General features: G+C 29.3%; 1 long non-coding RNA gene and 1 pseudogene across 8 annotated transcripts in view; one reads left to right on the top strand and one right to left on the bottom strand.

The window, feature by feature from the left end:
- LOC142332471 (xylosyl- and glucuronyltransferase LARGE2s pseudogene) overlaps positions 1-2,810 on the bottom strand; it is a 39,924-nt pseudogene extending 37,114 nt beyond the window's left edge.
- A 2,054-nt stretch (positions 2,811-4,864) lies between these two features.
- Positions 4,865-24,908, top strand: part of LOC142332115 (uncharacterized) — a 54,699-nt gene continuing 34,655 nt past the window's right edge. For 3 of the 8 annotated variants that reach the window (XR_012758158.1, XR_012758166.1, XR_012758161.1), the window contains exon 1: positions 4,865-5,411. This is a non-coding gene — a long non-coding RNA (uncharacterized LOC142332115). Of the gene's footprint in view, positions 5,412-22,326; positions 22,441-24,908 lie in introns of those variants that run through there. The other 5 variants (XR_012758159.1, XR_012758165.1, XR_012758163.1 and 2 more) reach the window with 3 other exon arrangements.

A 24,908-nucleotide genomic window follows, 5' to 3' on the forward strand; every position in this document is an offset into this window, starting at 1 on the left:
CAAATTGACTGTACTAACTATCAGAAGAATAAAATACATATACATACACAAACATGCACGGGCGCACGCAAACTCACACAAAAATACAAACAATCAAACAAAAATCAACAATAATTTGATGTTTATAAAGGATTAGGACACACACAGAGAGAGAGAAAGAAAGAAAGAAAGAAAGAAAGAATGAAAAAGAGAGAGTGACCGAGCGAGAGAGGGGTTTTAAACAAATTATTCAATACTACTTTTTAAAATATAATACAAAAACGTAATACTTTACATTCTATATTAACTATATAATTAAAAAACGAAACATAGGTGACCACTTAAAAATTAAATATATACGTATTTTAATTAAAATCCTTATGTTTTAATAATTATGTATTAGATAGAACAAATAAAATATGTAAAAAAAAATACATACCAAGATGTTAAAATAAAGAGTTAATTTTCTCTACCCAAAGACACACACATTGATGATACGTAAATTTAAACCTCGACTGGACTGTATACTGTATGTTCGTTCATCTCCGCGTACAATCGGTGATCTTCGGTTATACACGTCTTAACTTGAACAATATAGATTAATGTTACTGTTCTTGTGGTAAAGTTTATATGAATTACGTAACACACGTGCGCGCACCCTCACATATACACTCGAGATCTATTTAAAACAAAATAAATGATTAAAATAAATCTTATAATAAATTGTTAAACATAATTTAAAATTCATTTTATGCGTAAATATTTTTATTTATTAATAACAGTTAAATAGCTAAATAAAGGTTTATTAAAAACAAAAAAAAATAGATTAATATCAAAAATTAAATTAAAAAAACCATTTAGAAATCGAACCCAGGTTTTAGAAAATATACTGATATAAATTAAGCATACCACTCTTCTGATCACCGTAGCGGAGTGGTAGCCTCTCGGCATTTCATCTGGAGGTCCAAGATTCGAATTGTAATCAAAATATATTTGATTACATATAAAAAATTATTTAAAAAAAAACTTAACTAATATTTATATTAACATTAATAAAAAATAGGAGACATATTATAAAACCCCTGCAAAAAGTAAAAAGTAAGAATTAAAACAAATTGAAAATTTTAAACAAAAAAATATAAAATATTAACAAATATAAAAAATAAAAGAATACCTTGTGATCTGGGGGTGTCCAAGTTAAAAATCGATCCAGAGACCTTCAGTACATTAGTCATTTGCTGTACTATCTCTACTAACTGTGTTACGATAACAGTATATTATCAAAATGAAAATGAGACAGTTAAATATTTTGTTCAATGTTAACAGCTAATTACTATATAAGAACGAAGTAAGACAAAATCTGAACAAACATAGATTAAATTTCAAACATTACTTTTTGTTAGATTAATAAAAAATAAATCTCTCTTTGTGTGTGTGTGTGTGTGTGTGTGTGCGCGCTCGCGCGCGTAAAGTAGTAATCGGCTACGATAGATAAATTTAGAAATAATGAAATCATATCATTACATCCTTATGTACCACTCGTTAATCTTTTCTATAATCTATAATAATTTGTAGTTCAGCTGTTTTTCTTTAAAATAATTAGTTATTGAAGAAGTTACAATCTAATTGTGGAAAATTCTTCACATACTAATCTGGAATCCAACCCAATACCTTTGGTATATTATGTAGCAAGGAAGTACGCTTTCTGTGACACGGTCGCGGCGACATTACATTTTTATTGTTAATTATAATATTCGATTTTTTAAATTTCTGCTTTAAATTAAAATAAATGTTTAGTAAAAAAGAAAAATTATAAAAGCACGCACGCGAATGTACTTTTATATATATGTGCAATAATCACGTTTACGTGCGTGGTTATAATTAATTGAATATTAGGTAAAATTAAATAATTGACAGCCTCCTCATCATTACTCGTTTATGTACCGTTAGCCATGTTCTTTAGCTAACAGATACAAGTGAATTTAAAAAATTGCTTTCATTTATTCATTAGTCTAGTCTTTTTTTAATAAAAAAAGTAAAAAAAATGATAAAGAAATTAGAACAAACATTTTGGCTAAATTTTTGTCGAAAAAAAATTAATAATAAATCTGACCATGTAACATAAAAACCGACCGTTTTGATCTACAGAACATATCAATGTAAATTTCAAGAAAAGTGAGAAAATATTTGTAAAGTATTTCATATGAATAACAAAGGCAATTTATCTTTCTAAAATAGATAGCTAATTTTATAATTACCAAATGCAGACACAGGCAAACGGTTTTGTTGTTAAACAGAAATCTAAATTTTTAAAACAAAAAACAGAACTTCAATAGAATATTGAAACCCGAAATAATTAATAAGTAGTGCACATTTAAATTGAAATATTACGTAAATAAAACGTTTAGTCTACAAAAGATTCAGCAAAACCCCTCTTATAGTGTATCGGTACTTACTTGAAAGCAAATTATATTAGTTACATATTTTTATAAAGTAATCTGTACTTAATTTTAATTAAAATAACAAGAATAAAAATATATTTGGCTAACCTAAAAATAATCATTTTTGCCAAAATAAAATGTCTAGTTCATTAAACTCCCAAATTCCTCCAATATGTTAACCAATATAATCACATTATTTAATTGTGTACTAATTTCTTATTACAAAATATTATAATTTGAAAGAACTTACCTCATTTACACGTAGAATTATTTTCTATACGGTTGTCAGATTCACGTAAAATATATTTAAATATACTGAATTCTCTAAATACAAATAATCAAATAAACAAAATTTGATAACGGTTTTAAAAACACAACTACGAATCGTGAAGAAAGTTATTTACTGTATCCACAACGTTAATCTTTAATAACATTTTTAATATATTAATCACTTTTAATAGATTAATATCAGAAAGAAAATGTTAGATAATATTATTATGTAAGATTTTTTTATTTTTTTACATCGCTGAATATAATGGAAACAGCTAATAATATTATAATCAATTATAATTTTTCATCAACGTAACACACATTTTGATCTACGTAGTTGTTTTGATGAATTTCGAAGCGAACCAAGGAGAGAACTCTCCCCCCTCTCTGCTCTCTCCCCCCTCTCGCAGTCACCATACGTACAAAGTAGCCGCAGTACTAATATTTTTCCTCCCTTCTATTGTTCAGAAGCCATCTTTTTTTATATTGTTAGGTTATTTTTACTTTTAATAAATTGAATCTCGTGTATTAAAAGTGATTGAATACGATGTGACTGAGGTTTCGAATTTTTTTTTTAAATATTTTTTGTCCAGATAAATTTTTTTCTTGTATGTAGTGACAGAGCTTGGGTTATTAATCCTAGGATATCATATTCGAATCCTAATCAGACTCATTAAAATTGTAAAACCACTGTTTTACAGTGTAAAATTTATTATGATGTTTGGTCATCATTACTTTCAACGACAGTGTAATATATGTCTATAATGTGAGTTTAAACTTCAAAATCATCAGTTAAAAGTTCTGATCACTTTTAAATTGATAACGATGTTTTGAAAAAAAAAATCGGGCATCATTACTTTCAGCGAAATTGGTATGATAGGTGATAAAGGTTGTAAATTGATTTTTTTTTATGATAGCTAATGACGTTATCTTATATATATTATACATAAGAAAGGGTATATCTTATATTAAATAATGATTTCTAAAAAAAGGGCGTATCTCAAAAATGATTCACACAGACGATTTTTAACGAAATTTTGAAAGGCTTACTCGAAAGTGTGTTTTCCAACTTCCTGGAACGATAGCCGGCAGTTTCATGTGTCTAGGTCCAACCGTTCTCGACATACTAGCGCGAGTGAAATTCGCATATGTCAGTTCACCTTATGTAAATGAATGAAAGGTGGTTTTCATGCGATTTTTTAAATTTATAATTTTTTTTACGACCATAACGACGCCCGATCCATAACGTCGGGCGTCGTTATGGATTATAATTTTTCATTAATATATATATTTTTTTAATTGTGGAGAATTATAATTTTTCAGTAGGGAAGAAGCGGAGCTACAATAGAATTTAAGGAAGTTTATAAAAACAAAAAAAAAAAAATAGTGAATTTTATCAATTTTTTGTAGATGATTCAGAGATTAATTATGATTCAAATTAAATATAATCTGAGATAACTGTTTATTAAAACGTCGATTATTCGGACCTCCATATCTCAAATATTTTGCGACTTAAAAGCGATGACAAATCTACGAGAACTTTAACAAATCTTAAATAACTTTTTTGTTTATTTTAATTTTTAAAGTTTTATAATATAGTTTGTAAAATAATCACTGATCTTATCCATCGGCTCTCCCAGTTAACCGGACTTAATGTTTCATTTATCCGTAAAATTTACGTATAAATTATTACTTGTTTTAAGTACTCGAATTACCAGAGATTTTCTTGTAACAAAATTCAGAATTAATTCAGATTCAAATTAAATATAATCTGAGATTAATGTTTATTAAATTGTCGATTATTCGGATCTCCATATTTCAAACATTATGTGACTTAAAAGCGGTGACAAATCTGAGAGAAAAATAATTATTAAAATGCTGAAAAAAATCGCTTGTTGAACCAAGACTCAGATTTAAGCAAGTTTGTAACTATCACGCGTCTTATAAAATTGTCTTTTATAATTTTTTTAATTTGAGAAATTAAAAAATAATAAATTGTATATTTTTTATTGTTATATTTGTCCGAGAAATGATTAGGCATAAATGAACATTGAGCAGAGCCCGTGCGAAGTTAGGTACGGTAACTAACTGTACTATACTGCATCTTAAGTGAAAAATAATAATATTTTTTCTTTTACCTCATACAGAGCGGGGGAACGCATGCGCATGCGCAAGTAAGGAGTATTTCAGACTTTTATTGAAGATAAATGAAGTTGTGTAAGTCTCGACATTTGTTATATTACACGGTTCTGGAAGCAGGTCGTGTTAAATGTAATTAAAATATTTAATATTTCCTTTTTTAAATATGAATGGAGATTCAGGCAATTCCGATTGTCATTTAGTATTTTTGTTTTATTTCACCAATACGTAACGTTAAATTTTTTTTGTTAATCGATGCGTTCCCGTAAGCTGCGAGGTAACATTTTTGAAAAAAGAATGCAACATAGTAAAATTTCTTATGTGAATGTGTTTACTTTCAATAACAAAGTTTAATATTAAACTGTCTGTGTCGGTCGGTCGATCGTTATTATGAGAAATGAAACTACAGTGTAGGACATTTTAGATAGTGTGGGTACTTTCATAATTATTTAGCTGTGGCAGTTGAGAAATTAGTTGTTGAGCGACGGAAATTGCAGTGGTGGGGAGCGACAAAGATATTACATATGTGCAGTATGGAATCCAGCGGCCATCACGGGTTGATTACACAGTTCATTGACTGCGGTAAGTAATTTTATATTATTTTAATATAGCATAAAATAAGTATCATTATTTTTGTAACTATAGTTTACCTATTGTACCCATACTTATCACGTAATACATTTTATAATACAATTTGCACTCTTATTTTTACAAAATAAATTAACTAATTCGTATAGCCAAACATTTCTAACATTGTTTTCTAATTCTAATACCGGCAAAATAATACCCCAAAAATAAACCAACAGAAATGAAATGACTTATAAATTTTTCGTTATCCTGGTTATAAGTTTTACGTTAATCGACCAATAAAATAATCGAGGAAATAAAATTATTGAACAGTCTAAACGAACTGGTTAAGCAAAGTTTGTTTTATGTGTTAAAAATAATTATTTTAATGCTCTCATGTAACCCGACACAATACTTCAAAGTTAGAGAGGCTGTGGTACATTTTTCCTAATCTATTACTGTTTGTTATTAGGATTATTAGAAATCTTCTCTTTGCACCATTAACCAAACATTTAAAGAAATCCTAGTTGCTATAGTTTATAGGTGTTCAGACTCAAGTATCAATTCTTCTTTATTAGTTAGTTATTTCTTCTACTTGATAAAGTATTAAATTGTTACAAATTTCAAATCAACAGCTGACATTTACTTAATATTTCTTATAAATCTATAAATAAATAAACTGTTTCATTCTTCTTACTCTTTTATAAAAGTAAATATTCAGCTAGCCTATCATATCAACTGATAATATTAGTAATTCATTTTTATTAAGGTACTGTTCAGCCTAAATTTAGAGCTCTTACTGACAACATACACACACATTAACATGTATCTTTTTTATCAATAATGTAAAATTATTTAAATGTTAACATTAAAATAACTTATCATCAACTGGACAATGTCTTTTATTGACAACAAAAAATGAACCGGAAAAGTTAATATGTAGGTTAATTACACCTAACTGAGATATTACACCGAAGCGGTTAGTTATTCAAACATATTTTGCTCCTCAAACACGGTTATTGAAGGTTCTACAATTCAATACTTAAATTCATAATTAATACCAGAGAAATGATATTGGAGTTTCAGATATATTAATGATTGGAATTGGGTTTGCAACAATTCATATTTAAATTTATCTTTATTATTATCCAAAACAATTTGTATACAAGAGGTACTTTCATTAACTTTAATTTAATTGTGGAATAAGTGAAGGTTGATACTGTAAAATTTAATATTTTTTCAGCTATTTTATCAAAGTTTTTTTTCTTATAAAGTAGAAATACTAATAAACTAGCTTAAATATAGGATCAATGCCACTTTTTTTTTGTCTTCAGTCATTTGACTGGTTTGATGCAGCTCTCCAAGATTCCCTATCTAGTGCTAGTCGTTTCATTTTGGTATACCCCCTACTATATTTTAAATTAACTCTTCTTTCTACAGTAGTAATCTATGCCTTTGTAATTGTCATTTCAGACATTGTAAAAAGACAGGAGGAAATGTTATAAGTACAGCGACTTAAAACAAACTAATAGTAACTTACTGAGACAGGCTTTCTTGCGTGACCCCACATCAAAATGAAATAAAGTGTATTGAGAATGGACCTGATACAAGGTCCTCAGATATTATTTGCAAACAAGTTTTCTTCAAATTTATTCCCGTCAAATATTCCATATATTCCTACATCTACTTCAGAATTAAAAAACACGATTCAAACAAAGTTTAAGTAGAGAATAGTTTAGAATTTAAACATTTTGTTCAAGGTAGAAAAAATTATTTATAGAGAAGATATCTAAAAATATTAAGAGATAAATTATTATGGAGATTTTAAATGTCTTATATTCATTAAGAATAAATAAAAATTAGATTTTGCTATTGAGAACCAAATTTACAAATACCTTTTTATGATGAAATATTATTTTTGAGTCCTTATATATTTACAATGTAAGGTTTTTATTGAATTTACCATTTTATTTCAATTCACATAATTTTCAATTGATTATGAAGAGCGATAGAAACATTAAAGAAATTTTTCATCTGCTTTAAAAGTTATATAAAGCACAAGTTTTGATTAACAAATATTTATGAATGTGTGACAAGTATCAATATAGGTCTGCATATTTTAGATAACAATACAGAAAAAACATTCTTTGGAAATTAACAATTTATTATAAGTTCAACAATTAATTATACAGACCGTTAAGGTTAGGAATGGATCTAAACAAGTGTAATCCTGATCTAGTAATAAAATTTATTTGATTTGAATGATAGCAAATGATTTGCTATCATTTATATACTACTATGCTAAATAATTTATTAAAATTTAAATTATCATTCATTTTATGGGTTACAGAGCAATGACCAATGAAAAGGTAAAGTAAAAGAGATGTTTACATCAATCTAAGATTTAAAATATGAAATAACTGCTGTGTTGAAGACATTGTTGCAACACAGCTTGAATTGCAATTCAATTTCAAATAATATCTGTTAGAAGTTAACGCAAACAAAGCAATTGTTAATAATACCAATAAAAACATACAAGATCTCTCTTAATCACACAGAATAATTAGTGCATACTGTATGAGGACCCCGCATCTTACCCTGATCACCAATTTTACACTGAAAGTACAAACGATATGCTTTTTTAATTAAAGATGTAATATTTTTTATATTTGATTTTACGGTAAACTCACTACATACATAACAAAAGGCATTCACATAATTTAGACAATTTTGAGGCATGACAGTGCACTGTTAACAAAGTTAAGACAGCAATAAGACTGAACCAGATTAATTCATTCCTAAATCCAGAGCTTAATACAAACAACACATTCAGCTACATGATTAATTTTGTCCATGAAGGCTTACTCTTCAGTATTAGATGTGTCATAATATGTGACTGATATGATTTAATTCTTTGTCTATATTGTTTATTTATAGCTTACTAATTAAAGTTAAACAATAATAAATTAGGTAGTAAAATACAATATAGGAACTTAAAATGCTAAGTATACATTGAAAAATGAAAAAATACTATAATTAAAATTAAATAATTTTTCAAAAATGGTGGGCGATAGAAAGATTCTGAGTTCATATTTGTTTTCAGCATTAAAATCATGTATTGCATGTTAGGAAACAAAAATTATGTTTATCAGTGTAATTTAATAAGTTGAAAAAAGTAAGAACGAAAGATGTCTACTATAATCATAACAACAACTTCCTAATTATGTAAGTAGAAAAAAGATTTAACAAAAAAATTATGTTTAAAAGGAAGTTCCATAATTCTGGAATTTTTTTTAATTAGTGAATTGATAAAATTGAAAATTAAGAGATTTTAAAGCAATTTTAAGAAACAAAATAATATATATTTGTGTAAACAGTAAATCATAATTCCTGTTTAAATCAAATTCTAACCTCACTCATGGAATTACAATATATCTTGTATTTTCATTATTCACTTTTATTTTAATGTAAAGTTGTTACAGAATATTCTTTTGTTCTAAGTAAAAAACTGAAGATAAAATTTAAGAAGAAAATTTAACTCATAGTAATGTTGAAAAAGGGGTACAAATATTTATTAGAATAACTTTTGTTAGAGTACTTCATATCTCTTATTGAAGAGGAAACACATTCAAATTTAAAAATGGTTTGAAGAATGAAAACAAGAAGTTAGAATGAGAAAATATTGGGAAAAAGAAGAATAAATTGTAACTGCATGCATATCTATGCGACTAGAATGAATTTAAAAACTTTTCATTGCAATTAAAGGATAAAGGTTACAAAAAATGCTTTATTTTATCACAAAAAGTAGATGAAATGTGGAGCTTCAAAAGTTGATCATCCTCTAAAATTTTCAAATAACCTAAGCTGAGAAAATTATTCCTGACTGTTTCAAAATAAATATATTTATTATAATAATGAAGAATTATGATATATCTAGGCACAATGAATATTGTTTTCATTGTTATACGACATACACATTTATTTGTAAAATAAAGAGAGTAACATTCATTATTAAATATTAAAATAAGATATATTTAAGATAAAATATAATATCTTATATTATAAGATATATTTTGTACTTTAGTACAAAAGGGTTCAGGTTTACCAGACATATACCTCAGACTCGTTTTGTTTGCAACCTTCTAGAAAAGAAACAATTCCTAACACTATCACAGGGAACTTAAAAATAATTTAGGAAAGAGGGAATGGTAAATCAAGACAACAAATTCTTACAAGAATACAAATACAACAAATACCAGTTGACTCGGACTAGAACACGTTATGTTTGGTTATTTAGTGCACATTTATGTTGCAATAATGTAAACTTAATGTTATTAAATAAATATTTTACTCTACTTATTTCAGGAATCTGTGAATGACCTACCTAAATATATATATATATATATATATATATATATATATATATATATATATATAACTTATTTAACTGTACTAACTAATTTGATGGAAATAAATATCATTGTGTTTTTCTGTAATATATTAAATAATAAAATTCAAACCGACAATACAGACCAAGAGAAATAATTTGATAGGTCTACTGATTGGTTTAGTGAATAATGAAATGATGGTATTTTGTACCATGGTCCTCTACTAAAAAGTAAATAATGACAAATAGTTAATTTTCTGAATTGAACATAATATTAATGTGAGTTTTTGAACCCGTTTTACATTATTTACAGTCTTACTGTATGTAAATGATCAAAGAATATTACTAGGTAATAATAATAATAAACTATAATTGCGAATAAAAAGAGATTAAAATGTTTGTGTATAAAAAAAAGATAATGAATTCCTGTGAATCTATAGAATTTCAATTTTATCTATCTTTATTAGGTTTTGATAAGTTCCAGAATAACATCGTTTTTAGTATATTTATAACACTCATTTGACTTGTTTCCCGCGTAGATTTTTCGTAAGCAACTAGAGAATGCGTTAAATACATCAACGCACATAGTTTTATACTGTTGGCGTCCTTTCTAACGGTACCGTTTACAGCTATTCGATTTAACTATGTAGATTAATTTGGTAGTCCAAATAATCTTAGTTGACTGCTTACTAATAGAAATAATTATATAGATCTACTGATTGGTTTCTGCGAATAATGAAATACTATTTTGCGTCATGATCTACTAAAAGAAAGTAATGACTTGTTGAAATGTACGTAATGTGAATGTGTTTATGAAGCGGTTTTACATTAATTATTTACACTTGTACTTCATTCTAATTGTGTTATCTAGGTAATATAAAACTATAAGAACTTTTAGGACGTTATGTTTATAGTTAATTTAGACCTAACTTTTTGGTGTTTATTTTATCTGAAACTTTTTTATTGTTTAATACTATATTTTGTGTTCGTGAAGAAAGTTACTTTTTATTACTAATGCTTGTTAGTTTTAATTTCCATGTTAATAATTATTTTTAATATTATTACGAGTTACTGGTTATTCCTGATGAAAAGAAGTACCAGTAATGATTTACCCATCCTAGCTATCTATTTTATGATTTGTTTAAAATGTTAATACTTGTGCTTAAAGATGTACTTCCTCACACAAATGATTTAAATGTAAGCCTCAAAAACTTTTGTTTAGAAACCCAAATTTGTAATAATGCTATGAAATGCATAGTTCATTTATTTATTGAACAGGATGACAAAAAAACCATAAAACATTAAAATAACATAAAGTTATTAATAACTGAATTTCAGATTAATGTTATTTTTCTTCCAAGCCATTTGTCGCTAATTGGCACCTTCCTGGAATAAATAGTAATGAGGCAGTAATTAGCTACATAAGGCATTTTGGAAGAAAGAGTTTCATTAATTTGAAACTGGTAGTCAAACTTTAAACCTAATATACACTCATTAATTAAAATTAAATGTAAAAAAAGGTATTTAGAGAATTAAAACTAGAATTAAAATTTTTAAAGGAAGATAAACGTGGAAGAGGTTAGTGAATCAGTTTTTCTCCAAGGGAAGTAATTTTATTTTAGTACTTTTAAAACTAATTTTAACTTTACCCTTTTACAAAACAATTCAAAATCTATTTTTATTTGTCACTTAACATTTTGTCACTTATAAAAAATAAATTTTAATGGGGGGTATTTTACATTAAAAATAATTTTTTTTTTCATTGCTAGAATTATTATTGCAGCGTCAAGTAAGCACTGGGTATGAATGTCTGTAAATAGTTGAGTTGATCGTTCATTGTTTTGTTTTTGTTGTTTACAAAAAATGCCTCAAAAAACCAAATAGTTTAAAAACTCGTCTAGGAAGTGTAGAAAAAAGTGGTTGTTTAGATTAAAGTTCAGGTGATATTAGTAGGTTACGTCAAATCTCAAGTAATGTAGTACTAATGTAGCACATTGATGTTTAATCATATTAATATGCCTACTGTTTTGGATGTTACTGCAGTTGCATATGGAAATATTTTATCTACAAAGCAAAAGCATGTCCAGGTAGGAGTAGTACCAAATCAGCAAGTGTAGTTAGATAAAACATTAAATAAAATTAAAAAAACGTTTTCTTATACACCCCAGTTATCTTTCTCACACATACACGCCCATCTGCAAAAGATATATACCTTTTTCTTACCGTAAAATTTACATGAAATAATTACAATTGATCCCACACTTCTTCCGTGACCAACAGGTAGTCTGAGTAATATGGGACAAAAAAGCAACTCTTAAAACTAAAACTAATTCATCAGCATATGCAACACGATGACAAAGCAAAAAAAGAAAGAAACAGAGAAACAAACTAACAAGCAACTCCCTAAGACTGGTTGCCCTTATGCCCTGGAGGGACCCAGGTATCTAAGCACAGTGTAATAACATTAGGTTCGAAGTTCTTCTGAAGCACCAAGTGTTGATGCACTCTCTCGCTGTGCAATAACTTCATGGTATAGGCCATGGGTAACATGTGTTACCCGTGCGAGCAGCAAAAACAGAAAGACATTTACATTTACATAATTCAGGTGAAACATGATGACCATCAAGTATAACTGATTCAGATATACTTAGCATACAACAAAGATAGAAACAACGATATCCTAAAAATTAACACAGATCCTATCGTCAAACCAAGGGACATTGGGTATACCCGGCTCCTAGGTTACATCCCATTCTCTTCCTTGGTCTTCAGGAGGATGCTCCTGATGCATGGGATTACTTCTTCCCATTCTCTCTCCCCCTGGAGCATAAAAATGAAAAATGTAATTATTACATTTTCCCTTATTCATATCTAGATCAATCACCTTTAATGCACCAATTAAATATACAATCTGCATAATCTCAAAGCATAACGTAGTCATTCAATTCAAAAATGTCTACAACATTCACGAACATTAAATAACTTGAATTCTTGATAACGAGATGACAAGTGTTTGCAGTTAATAAAAACAGTAGAGTACTAATTTATTGGGACACATTGTTTTCAATCAGGTAACTATGACAGAATTTCCTGGTGTAGAATTTATACACAAAGATTTAGATTTATCTTCAATTAATGATATAGTGGCTGTACTAGCTGGAATCCTTTTCTAAACTGATTTATTTTGTCTGTGTCATATTAACAAAATTATGAGGTGGTTTTGTACATATCTAATGAGCAAAGTCGAGATCCTAAATTTTCTTGAATGAATCCCACCATTGTTTTTATCTTCAGTCGCCTATCTCAGCAATTCATCAATTACCATCAAAAATATTTAAAATGAAAGTACTTGGTGCAATTTGACACCTTTATTTACTCTAAACCTTAGTGCGCTTTCCTGGGTGAATAACTTTACATTCACCCAGGATGAATGTCTTACATTCTGTACATCTCTAGCAAGGTTTATTATTTTCTTTGGCAAGTTATATCTTTCATGGTTTTCCAGATATTAACATTTTCTTAAATATTTAACCAAGATTTTCCTTCCATCTTTACATTCATTAAGCCTGTGTCACATCTCCCATCAGCCAGTTCTGCCTTTCTCATCTTTTCTATAATACTTCTTAACACTTCTTTTATCTTTAAGTGTGTACCTTTTCTGATAAACTGTGTGCCACTTTTTCACTAATCTACAATCAGTATTATCTTTTTTTTAAATTTATCATCTTAACTGCCATGAATTTCTGTGGCATAGTGGTAGTGTCTGCCTTTTGTCTGGAGTTTCCAGACACAAGTCTTGGATCATGCATGACAGTTTTCACATGCTACAAAATTCATTACTGTTCATCATAGTAATCATCTTGTATTATTAGGCCTGGACCTGGTGGCTGTTTTTTACTGATAGAATAAAAAATGATTGTTATATCACGCTGTTTTTTTTCTAAACAAACAAAATATTTTATTGAAAACAGGATTCAGTTACAACAATCATAGTCTACAGACTTACAACTTACTTTTGTAAAGTAACAGAAAAAATGCTGAACTGATATTGTGATTTTTTTTGTTTATTAAAAACACATCTGTTGTGAAATGACTCATTCCAGTTAACAGAATACATTTATCTTGTGAACTGCTTGATCTCATGGCCAGATTTGTTTATAATATATTTAAAATTATCCTGTTTTAAAGATTAATGATTCACTGACTGACTTTTTATATTGGGGTCCTTTTTACATAGACAGCAAGGATAAGATGTAGAAAAAAGAAAGCTTTTAAAAGTGCTACCAAAGAGAGATGAGCCTGTGTATATCCCCAAAATTTGCTAAATAGCTCAAAATGGTTAAATATATTATTTTTCCCTGTCATCAGACTTTGAAGGACATTGATTTTTTTTTATTGGAAATAAATATTTTTATATCTATTTAAATTTTTCATTTTTTGATCACTCTGTATGAATGATCTAAATCTAAAATAGACAACATTTTCAAAAAATTGTTGGTTTATCGTTACACTTTTATCTGCAAATGTGAATGAATATTGTCTTTTTTGGTCAAAACTTAAAAAATTTGCTTCGCTGGTGAATGAACAAAATCGTACAGTATGAAATATAGATAGTATAATTAGTGTAATCTACATATTACTCAGTTTAGTTAATTCAAACTTATTTTCTCCTCTACCACAATCAAAATGTTTACCTGCTGAACTAAAGTTAGTGCTGATTTGCTAGTCTTCAAGAGAAAGGCATATTTTCAACTAACGAAATCAGATTTTTTTAAACACAGTTCATAGATTTCTGCCTTCCAATAGTAATGCCTATTAGTATTGTAATACTAATATTGTATTAGTATGCTACTGGTGTTGTAATGCCAATAATAATCAGTATTACTACTGGAAGGCAGAAGAAATCTGCTGATAATTTGTTCCTGTAGCTTACAACTAACTCCGAAGTTCCGTAAGTTTTACATTTATTTACAATTTGTTTAATTACTGTTTGAATAAATTAATGTTATTTTTGTTATACTGTAATTAACCTGTTTACTGGTATCAATTCACAGTATCCCATAGAACTTGCAAATTATACATATGTAGTGTATTATACTGCAATCAAGTTTTTTATGTGCTGTATACATTTTATATGCAAATTTAAATAGAGCTGAGATAAAAAATGGTTTGTGTTAAACAATAACTGATGGTGGTCAACTGAACCAGCAATCTTCCAATTACTAAATTAAATGTTGACCTTTACACTGATATTCCATTCTGCTTCTTTTTTTTTGTTTGTGAAATTCTACCATACATAAATAAGTATGCCAGTCACATTTATACAGTTTCTCTTTGTGCAGATCTCAAGATAGTCACTAATAGAACACCAAATTAAACTGGGCCATTGTCTGATTTCAAATCCTGTCAGAATTTATTCTACCTTTAATCATATATGTACCACGATTTTTCATGATTACAGCTTTAGTAACAGCCTTTTATATTTTAGCCTGCTTTTTAGCATTTACTTATCCTAAAAGTAGATTTTGTAACTGAAATCTATATTTTAGCAACTTAATAAAGATATGTTCAGTACATCCTCTGTTTATTACATATTTTATTTCCTGTAACTACCTAAATATATCGTTTTTGATGGTAATTTACATGATATAAATAATTTGTAGTAATTACTAAGGACTGGTTTTATTTCTAGCATATGTGTGTCCGTGCGCCTTGTACATGTACTGTATTTATTATCACAGAATAACTTTGAAAAGTATGAACAAAATAATTTTGTAATGAACAGCTATCAGTAATTCAGCAGAGTTAATTTCAGACCCAATTTGCCATTGCAATGTTAAGTATTTAGTAAACGCTTTGTCAGTAGTAAAATGTTATGATGCAGAATAATTTTTTTGTATCGTTACAAAACAAGTTTTGTTTATAACACAAGTCTTTGGTGATAAATTCAGAAATGAGTGGCTTAAAATTAATTTACAATTTTTATATTACACAGGTTTTTTTTAAATTTATTTCCACATTTGAGTAAATAAAATGAATTTAAAAAAACTTTCTTTTAAATTATCAAATGAAAGTTGTTCATATGTTCCTGAATAGTGTAGATTAAATGATGTTCATACTTAAAATTAGGATGTGGTATTATTATAGGTGAAAATGCAAAAATTGTTAAATTAGAAAAAAAAATAAAAATTTTGTTTAATTTATTATTTAAATTGTTAAATTATTTTGCTTCAATTTTTTTCTTTAAATTTACTTTGTATGGTAAAAAGGTATTGTTACACTTATTTTTGAAAAAAAGTATTTCTGATAGGGAAACATAAATAGTATTTATGTCTGATAGGGAGTCCGACAAGGATGTTCCCTATCTCCGTTACTTTTTAATCTTTACATGGAACTAGCAGTTAATGATGTTAAAGAACAATTTAGATTCGGAGTAACAGTACAAGGTGAAAAGATAAAGATGCTACGATTTGCTGACGATATAGTAATTCTAGCAGAGAGTAAAAAGGATTTAGAAGAAACAATGAACGGCATAGATGAAGTCCTACGCAAGAACTATCGCATGAAAATAAACAAGAACAAAACAGAAGTAATGAAATGTAGTAGAAATAACAAAGATGGACCACTGAATGTGAAAATAGGAGGAGAAAAGATTACGGAGGTAGAAGAATTTTGTTATTTGGGAAGTAGAATTACTAAAGATGGACGAAGCAGGCGCGATATAAAATGCCGAATAGCACAAGCTAAACGAGCCTTTAGTAAGAAATATAATTTGTTAACATCAAAAATTAATTTAAATGTCAGGAAAAGATTTTTGAAAGTATATGTTTGGAGCGTCGCTTTATATGGAAGTGAAACTTGGACGATCGGAGTATCTGAGAAGAAAAGATTAGAAGCTTTTGAAATGTGGTGCTATAGGAGAATGTTAAAAATTAGACGGGTGGGTAAAGTGACAAATGAAGAGGTGTTGCGGCAAATAGATGAAGAAAGAAGCATTTGGAAAAATATAGTTAAAAGAAGAGAAAGACTTAATAGGCCACATACAAAGGCATGCTGGAATAGTCGCTTTAATATTGGAAGGACAGGTAGAAGGAAAAAATTGTGTAGGCAGGCCACGTTTGGAATATGTAATACAAATTGTTAGGGATGTACGAAGGAGAGGGTATACTGAAATGAAACGACTAGCACTAGAAAGGGAATCTTGGAGAGCTGCATCAAACCAGTCAAATGACTGAAGACAAAAAAAAAACTGATAATATTGTTGAAAACATAACAAGGGTTTACGATAAAAATCTGGTTAAACCTGCATACCAGACAAATAACCATTTAATAAAACATCTAAAAAATAATACACATATTGCTTCATATGATTTACATAATTTGTGTGGTATTTATAAAATAAAATGCAATGATTATGACCATATTTATATAGGTAAACACTAGATCCTTTAAAACTAGATTTGATGAACACTTTAGATATTATAAAAGTAGAAAATTGGGTTTCTCTAACATTTCTGATCATCATTAATAATACACATTCAATGTCGGATATACATACATCATAGAAAAGCTGTTGTAGATACCAGCACTTCTATAGATATTGGTTAATTCATAATATTTCAGCTGTGTACAGTTATATAACTTTGGCTAACTAGTCTACATGGATTTCTATTTATTTTATTTTATTTTTGTTATTAATTTTTACTTTTAATTTGATTTTTTATTAATGATTTCATATTTTGTATATACGATTTAAAATTTTGAATATAAAAAAAATTTTAGTTTTATTTCTGTTTTGATTTAATTGGAAAAGGATCTTAGGGAACAATTTTAAATCTCACTTTTAATTTTAATGTGCAATTTGCAACGAAAGATTTGAACAATTATACAGCAACTGATGATGCAAGGTACTCGTGAAAGTGCTCTTGCTTGGATTATGGAATAAGGTAGGTGTGTTATCCTATTTTTTTATTTTATTAATTCTGTACTTGGGTTGATCGTATTAATATAAAGGATGAAAAATGTGTATTTTAGGAGTAGTATTGATGAAGGTGGGATCACAAGCTTGAAATTAAGTGTGCAGACTTGTGAAGGACTAAATCAGCCTTCTTCTGACTTAAGAACGTGCTTGCGTCACCAGACCTTTCATAGGCTTGCGTACAAGAATGCTCAGATGTTATATGTTCTCTGTTCTCTTGTATCGGGTAGAATCTTGGACACTCAATGAGGCATCTATTAAAAAGCTTGAAACCTTTGAGATGTTCGTCTTACAGGTTTCTTCTAAAAATACGTTGGTCAACAAATGCTACGATTCTAAGCGGATGAAAAACAAACAAGAGTTTGTGTGAACAATCAAATTCAAATATTGCCACACTATACAAATATTTTCAGGTATACTCCAGGTGCAATAGCTTGGAAATGCTTTAAAATCAAATAATACTTCATATGTTGTTTAAAATCTGACAAAGTTATATATGCTCAGTTCATAAACCGGGCATTTATAAACCTATGTATTCATGAACACTTAATTTAACTGGTAACTCAGAGCACCAAATAACCAGTAACACTAAAATGAAGTAACTAAATATACAAAACTGCTAAGTTCTAATTACAATATTTTATTTTAAATGATTTATAATCTAATTTAGGTTTTAGTAACATTTTTAACTTTAGTTTGACTAACATACCCAGTTTCAGAAAATAACTCAAAGACTAATTCATAAATACTTCCTAAAAATGGAAAAAAAAAAATTGTCTAAAGGGCAAATGATACTAAATAAACAGGCAATTTTTTTCATAAATAGGCACAGCAACGCATTGCTACTTTTGGGTGGTGACTGTGAAGTTAATCCCTCAGATACTGAGGGATTAACTTCACAGTCATGTGAATGATTGATGCTCAAGTCTATGGTTAAAATCTTTTCTGGTAAACCCCAAACCAGATTACAAAATTAATAGGTATTCATAGATGAGTTCCAAAATCTTGTCCATATTTTCCACTATTTTACTGGTAGTTTGCTACCCTGGGTGATCACTGTCTTTAACTGATAACCTGCCAGTTTTCAAACAATAATGCCACTCAAAATACTTCATTCAACCCAAAGAATAGTTTCTAAAATTCTGAAGAAGCCTTTTTAAGTGTTGGTAATCAAATTCACTACTCACAAAAAATTTTATGCAGTATGTCATTCAAATTTATAATCCCCTCATGACTGGAACCAATACTAACACAAGGTTAAAAATCATTTGGTACTGACTGGACATGGTATTCAACATAACATTTGGGCGACTGACCGAACAGGCTTGGGAATAATAACCTTAAATATTCTGCATGACATTCAATATTCTTCATCACAAAATGCAATCGATGCAAGTATAGTCGGAAATTTTCAAATAAAAACACACATACTATTACAAAGCCAAAGCTACTGTGTGATTAGCAAGTACTAGAAGCGCAATACTACATTGATCTTCTGCTTCCAAAAGCAAGATATAAATAAAGTAAAACACTGTTACCACAAGTTAAACAATTTTTTTTCTGATGGCTCCTCAACCTAGTATAAAAACAAAAAAATTTAATAAATTTGTGCTACAATTGATAGGATTTTGATATCACAGCTGGATGACATTTTTTGACTCATACCATGGAAAAGGATCATGTGATGGTATTGGAGGAACTGTAAAAAGGACTGACTAAAGCACGCCTTCAAAAGACTGTCAACAATCAAATTGTTACACCTTCTGAAATGTACAATTATTGCAAAGATAATATTAAAAATGTAAATTTATTTTCTGCTCTAATAAAGATGTATCAGAGACTGAAGAATACCTCAGTTCTCGTTATCAGGTTATCACAACAGTCCCAGAAACAAGAGCCTATCACAGTTATGTTCCAACAAGTCAGAAATGTATTCTGAAAGTCCGGGCAGCCTCTGAATCAGAAACATTTACATTAGTATCAGTACACAAGGACATAGTGTTTCTGATTGCTTTATAGGTTTACCAAAGCCAAAATGTAAAAATTATGTCGCTGTGTATAAGATGGCAAGTGGTGGTTAGGTGAAGTCATTCAAGTCGAAATACATGAAAATGAAGAGCAATATCAAATATACTTTCTCCATCCTCAGAAACCTGATACTTCAATAAAGAAATCATTGAGGGATAATCAAACATGGGTTCAACTGTAAAATATTTTAAAGATTCTCACACCTTCAGAGCTTTTTCTATTGACTTACTGGAAGAGGACACATATCACCAAACATGAATGAAGACTTCATCAGTTCTAATCAATAAAAAAAAAAATGGCAGGAGCACTAAGTTATGTTAGTTAAGTTTGTTATCAAAAAGTACAAGATTTATTCATAACTTCCATTAGCAGGAGTAAAATCATGTAAAAGTGAATTGAACTAGTTAGTGTATTTGAGATGTTTATCATTTTGTAATTATTATTTATCATTCTGTAATTGACAATTAATTATCAATTTATTCATTCTAATGGTTTAGTTGTAAAGTACATAAAAAGTACCTACTGTAAGTAAACATTTCAATTTTTGCCACCTATCCCACATGTGGTTTTTGAGCACCAAAAATGAGACATTTTATAAATCTTACAATTTGGCGGCCACTTTTTTTTAATAAAGGTAGCAGTCCATTTTTTTTATCTACTACTAGTACCAAAGAGTTAAATGATAAAAAACAGTCCTATTTCCCTATGCCCATCATTATTTATTCTGGGCTCAAAATTTGAAAAAGCAACAATTCGTAAACATAACTTCAGTAAACATTACAAGATTTAGTTACGTAACAAAATTAATTTTGGGCTAACCAAGATGAAGTTCCATATTTACTCTTTCCAAAAAGCCCTTTTTGACCTCTGTAAGATGTAAAATAAGAATGCTACAGCTTATGGAAAGACAAAATAGGTGTTTTTACCGGTTGCAAGTTAGAAAATAGCCCATTAAGAAATTTTTTTTTAAATATTAAAAAATATTCTTTGCCACTGCTAGGTGGGTAGTTATCAAACACCAAATATCATCAAAATCAAAGATACTGATGCACTAAAATTTGTTGAATTAATTTGGAATACCCCTCCCGCGTTGTGAAGAGGAAGCCGTTAGATTTTTGCAGAAAATGGGTATTCTTCCGAAGGGGCGAAAATGTGCCAAAAAACATATTATCTCTGTACTTTACTGAAGTACACATAAATTGTGTATTATAGTAATAAGCACATAAATAACGTACAACGATGGTGGAATCATTATAGGTTAGGTTCAACCATAGTGGCGCCGTTACAACACAAGTACCTTAATTACTAATATATAACATAAAATAAATATATTGTGGGGAAAACAGACCTTCACCATTCCCGCGTTTACATCAGTGAAAGTCAACACCTAATTATACTGTGTTTCGTCCAACAAATATTGATTCTGGCACCTTCCACCACACAACAGAATTTAAACACTAGTTAGGGTTTTGCGTTTTCCCATGCAGTCACTAAGATGTTCATAAGACAACGGTCTTATGATTGGCTTATTTGCATTTTATATCTAAAATAGTATTACCTTCTTTTAGTTGTTAATTTTCTTTTTTGTCTTCTCTGTAAACTGAAAAATGGGGTGATAGTTTGATTTTAGATCCACTGAATTTGGAAGATGAACAAGAATTATCTAAACTGGATTCAAGATTTATATCCCCACATTCACTTGCAATATCAACACTCTCACTTGTAATGTTCATCATTTTTGGCCTATCACCTTTCTTCTTTATTTAAAAATATTTCATTGTCTAGATATTTTTAAAAACAACGAAATCGTAACAATAAAACACAATATCAACCTAATATAAAAAAAACATCATTTGTTAATATTCTTGATCAAGCAAAAATACATGCAAAGATGCACAGAAGAAAGAACAGAAATTTACCTATATAGAAAATTTGTCGGACTCCCTATATATATTTTAAATATACATTGTCATTTTCTGTGTGTTATTTATCGGTATTAAATATGTATAATAGTTAATTTTTGACATTTGTTTTTTGTATATATTATGTACTAAACATTCATTATAACCATTATATTTGGTAATTTGTTTTATAATACCTATTTATTTATTTTATTTATTATATCCATTATACTTTGTGTAATTGATTGTTTAATTGATGTTCGTATAAGTATTAATTTTGTGTGACCACAGATGATTTGAATATTTATGTTTGGTGGTTTGGTACTTATGTATTAACGCCACCACAGCTACAGCTTTATTTAAAAACAAAGTAGTCAATCAGATTTCGGTGGAAAATTGGCCGAAACAGATTCAAAACAGAATATAAATGGTTATTTATTTTATAATAACCAAACTTAACTACGCTCGCTAACCTTGACTAATTAACACCGTAATTTTTTGAGTATTTATTTAATAAATTCAGTAATTATTGCAATTTGATTATTTAAATAATAAATAATTGTAATTACTGAATGTATTAAATAAATACTCAAAAAATTACGGTGTTAATTAGGTTAAGTTTGGTTATATTTTATTTATAAAATAAATATTTATTAATTTATGTTAAACTTTATGTCGGCCCATTTTCCACCGAAATCCGATTGACTACTTTGTTTTTAAATAAAGCTGTAGCTGCGGTGGCGTTAATACGTAAGTACCGGTGGTTTTGTTGGTTGTGAGTTTCCTATGTACTGAAGTTATGAATTGATTATTTTTATTCCTATTATCTATTTTGATACAGTCATCTACGTGATTTATTCTCTTATTTTTATCAATTTCAAAAGTAAATTTCAATTCATTATGGTAAGAATTTAACTTGTTCAAAATTATTAAATGTTCATTTTATATAATGGTCTTTAGACCACAAAAATATCATCAACTTACCTAGTTCAAAGTGAAATATCATGAACATAAGTAATGCTCTCCTCTATGAATCATGAGACCTTGCCGTTGGTGAGGGGGCTTGAGTGCTCAGGGATACAGAGTAGCTGGACCGAAGGTGCAACCATATCGGAGAGGTATCTGTTTGAGAGCCAGACTAAGGAATGATTCCTGAAAGAGGGCAGCAGCTCTTTCAGTAGTTGTTAGGGGCGTGAGTCAGGACGACTTAAACGGCCGTATCAACATCACTCAGTCCTCTGAGTACTGCGCAGCTGAAAGCAATGGAAAACTACAGCTGCTTTTTTTCCAAGAAAATGTGGCTCTCTGCATTTTCACATAGCAATAATGGAGGCGCCTTCCTTGGTAAAATATTCCGGAGGTAAAATAGTCCCCCGTTCCGATCTCCGGGTGGGGACTACTAAGGAAGGGGTCACCAGAAAATTAAAAAATAACATTCTACGAGTCGGAGCGTGGAATGTTAGAAGCTTGAAAAAGGTTGGTAGGCTAGAAAATTTAAAAAGGGAAATGGGTAGGACAAATGTGGATATAGTAGGAATTAGTGAGGTTCGGTGGGAAGAGGAAGGCGACTTTTGGTCAGGTGATTTTAGAGTAATTAACTCAGCGTCAAATAATGGGCAGGCAGGAGTAGGTTTCGTGATGAACAAGAAGATAGGGAGGAGAGTGGAGTATTTCAAAACGCATAGCGATAGAATCATTGTAATAAGGATAAAATCAAAACCTAAACCGACAACGATTGTTAACGTCTATATGCCTACAAGCGCCCATGATGATGATGAGGTAGTGTGTATACGAAGAGATTGATGAAGCAATTAAACACGTAAAAGGAGATGAAAATTTAATAATAGTTGGAGATTGGAATGCAAGCATTGGAAAAGGCAAGGAAGGAAATATAGTGGGTGAATACGGGCTAGGCAAAAGGAATGAAAGAGGGGACCGACTTATAGAATTTTGCACGAAGTATAATTTAGTAATTGCCAACACCCAATTTAAAAATCATAATAGAAGAATATACACTTGGAAAAAGCCAGGCGATACTGGAAGGTATCAGATAGATTATATCATGGTTAAGCAAAGATTTAGAAATCAACTCGTTGACTGCAAAACTTACCCTGGAGCAGACATTGATAGCGACCATAATTTGGTGATAATGAAATGTAGATTGGGGTTTAAAAACCTGAAGAAAAGGTGTCAGATGAATCGATGGAATTTAGAGAAGCTTGAGGAAGAGGAGGTAAAGAAGATTTTTGAGGAGGACATCGCAAGAGGTCTGAGTAAAAAAGATAAGGTAGAAAATGTAGAAGAAGAATGGGAGAATGTTAAAAAGGAAATTCTTAAATCAGCAGAAGCATACTTAGGCGGAATAAAGAGAACCGGTAGAAAACCTTGGGTTTCAGACGATATATTGCAGCTGATGGATGAACGTAGAAAATATAAGAATGCTAGTGATGAAGAAAGTAAAAGGAACTATCGGAAATTAAGAAATGCTATAAACAGGAAGTGCAAACTGGTGAAAGAAGAGTGGATTAAAGAAAAGTGTTCAGAAGTGGAAAGAGAAATGAACATTGGTAAAATAGACGGAGCATACAGGAAAGTTAAGGAAAATTTTGGGGTACATAAATTAAAATCTAATAATGTGTTAAACAAAGATGGTACACCAATATATAATACGAAAGGTAAAGTCGATAGATGGGTGGAATATATTGAAGAGTTATACGGAGGAAATGAATTAGAAAATGGTGTTATAGGGGAAGAAGAGGAAGTTGAGGAGGATGAAATGGGAGAAACAATACTGAGATCTGAATTTAGGAGAGCATTAAAAGATTTAAATGGCAGAAAGGCTCCTGGAATAGACGGAATACCTGTAGAATTACTGCGCAGTGCAGGTGAGGAAGCGATTGATAGATTATACAAACTGGTGTGTAATATTTATGAAAATGGGGAATTTCCATCAGACTTCAAAAAAAGTGTTATAGTTATGATACCAAAGAAAGCAGGGGCAGATAAATGTGAAGAATACAGAACAATTAGTTTAACTAGTCATGCATCAAAAATCTTAACTAGAATTCTATACAGAAGAATTGAGAGGAGAGTGGAAGAAGTGTTAGGAGAAGACCAATTTGGTTTCAGGAAAAGTATAGGGACAAGGGAAGCAATTTTAGGCCTCAGATTAATAGTAGAAGGAAGATTAAAGAAAAACAAACCAACATACTTGGCGT

The sequence above is a fragment of the Lycorma delicatula genome, chromosome 11, assembly GCF_047948215.1.
Source record: "Lycorma delicatula isolate Av1 chromosome 11, ASM4794821v1, whole genome shotgun sequence".
NCBI classification, from domain to species: Eukaryota; Metazoa; Arthropoda; class Insecta; order Hemiptera; family Fulgoridae; genus Lycorma; species Lycorma delicatula.